The sequence below is a fragment of the Chiloscyllium plagiosum genome, unplaced genomic scaffold (genome assembly GCF_004010195.1).
Source record: "Chiloscyllium plagiosum isolate BGI_BamShark_2017 unplaced genomic scaffold, ASM401019v2 scaf_1644, whole genome shotgun sequence".
Lineage (NCBI taxonomy): Eukaryota > Metazoa > Chordata > Chondrichthyes > Orectolobiformes > Hemiscylliidae > Chiloscyllium > Chiloscyllium plagiosum.
The window spans coordinates 2,534-5,024 of NW_025214230.1; positions in this window are offsets into that span (position 1 = coordinate 2,534).

Here is a 2,491-nt window from a genome sequence, read left to right on the forward strand (position 1 = left end):
CCTCGGGGACTTATCAACCTTCAGACCTAACAGTCTCTCCAATTCCTGGCAAATATAAATTCCCTTCAGTTCAGGTCCTTCAGCCACTGTTACCTCAGGGAGATTGCTTGTGTCTTCCCCAGTGAACACAGATCTGAAGTACCAATTCAATTCTTCTGCCATTTCTTTGTTCCCCGTAATATATTCCCCTGTTTCTGTCTTCAAGGGCCAATTTTAGTCTTAACCATTTTTTCCCTTTCACATACCTAAAAAAAGCTTTTACTATCCTCCTTTATATTTTTGCCAGTTTACCTTCATACCTCATTTTTTCTCTGTGTATTTCCTTCTTAGTAATCTTCTGTTATTCTTTAAAAGCTTCCCAGTCCTCCGTTTTCCCACTCATCTTTGCTATGTTATACTTTTTCTGTTTTAACTTTATATGTTTCTTAACTTCCCTCATCAGCCACGGCCACCCATGATCTTTCTTCCTTTTTGGAATGAACTGATCCTGCATCTTCTGCATTATACACAGAAATATCTGCCATTGTTCCTCCACTGTCATCCCTGTTCAGGTCTTGCACCATTGAACTTTAGCCAGCTCCCCCCTCATAGCTCAATAGTTCCCTTTATTCAACAGAAATATTGTCACTTCCGATTGTACCCTCTCCCTCTCAAATTGCAGATTGAAGCTTATTGTATTATGTTAAAGCTAATTGTATTATGTAAGGCATTCAACAAGGTTCCCCATGAAGCCTGCTTAGCAAGGTTAGGTCTCAAGGAATACAGGGAGAACTAGCCATTTGGATACAGAACTGGCTCAAAGGTAGAAGACAGAGGTGGTTGTGGAGGGTTGTTTTTTAGACTGGAGGCCTGTGACCAGTGGAGTTCTGCAAGGATTGGTGCTGGGTCCACTACTTTTCATCATTTATCTAAATGATTTGGATGTGAGCATAAGAGGTATAGTTAGTAAGTTTGCAGATGACACCAAAATTGGAGGTGTAGTGGACAGTGACGAAGGTTACCTCAGATTACAATGGGATCTTGATCAGATAGGCCAATGGGCTGAGAGTGGCAGATGGAATTTAATATAGATAAATGAGAGGTGCTGCATTTTGGGAAAGCAAATCTTAGCAGGATTGTATACTTAATGGTAAGGTCCTAAGGAGTGTTGCTGAACAAAGAGACCTTGGAGTGAAGGCTCATAGCTCCTTGAAAGTAGAGTTGCAGTTTGATAGGATAGTGAAGAAGGCGTTTGGTATGCTTTCCTTTAGCGGTCAGAGTATTGAGTACAGGAGTTGGGAGGTCATGTTGCGGCTGTACAGAATATTCATTAGGCCACTTTGCCTCCAATTCTGGTCTCCTTCCTATTGAAAGGATGTTGTGAAACTTGAAAGCTTTCAGAAAAGATTTACAAGGCTGTTACCAGGGTTGGAGATTTTGAGCTATAGGGAGAGGCTGAATAGGCTGGGGCTGTTTTCCCTGGAGCGTCGGAGGCTGAGGGGTGACCTTATAGAGGTTTATAAAAGTCAATTTGGATTGAGATGGAGTTGATATGGGACGAAAATGAGCCACCACAAAGACCAGGCTTAAAACGTCAACACCCCAAAGGGATTGGAACCACCAATCCACTACATCAGAAGCTACACTCTTACCCATTAAGCCACAAAAACTCCGACAATACTCTACTGGGAATCGTTGATCTTAAACGAGTGCTACAGCCGAGCATATTCCAAGATTTGTAACGACACACTGAGGGATGCACTAAAGTTTTGGGCAGCTGCTGCCAAGGTGTAACAGGGAAACAACACAGTCTCAGGTCTTTCTGACAAATTATCACATCGTTCTTTCAGTTCTCAGACCCTCTTGGTGCCTGACAATGAACAGAGATCGTTTCCTGCCCAAGTACAAAATGCCTTTTTTTTTCACGACACAGAACTTTGAGAAATGTCAAAATTCCAGTGTTTTGTTGGTTCTTTTCTCTCTGCACAGACTGTACACAACTGATTTAGGACCTTTGTCTGCATTTCTATTTGATTTTTTATGAATAAAGTATATTTTTTAAATAAACAAAATCTGGAGAGAGAGAAGATCTGCCCGAACTTGTGAGACCCCCCTTTGTGAAAGAGAGCCAGCCCTATATCGGGACAGGGAGGAGATTCCAATGGCCCAACATGGATTGTTCCAGTTAATACCCTCGCCTCCTTGACCACAAAGTGAAGTGGGAGATGGCATGGGGCAGGGTGACACTAGGCACATGGACACACAAGATGGCCGCTGAGCCATAAGTTGGCCACTTGGCACACAAGATGGCCGCCGGACCACAATATGGAGAGAGACAGCAGAGCAAACACAGACACTGGGGCCACCAGAATGTCAGCACAATGCACTCACAACCGAGTAGATTAGTTTAAGGCGGATGGGAGAGACAATACACATGAATAACATATACTGCCCGCCGAAGGGTCTGGGCCCAGCCAACACCTTTGATAGAAATGCTAACTGTTAGATACAG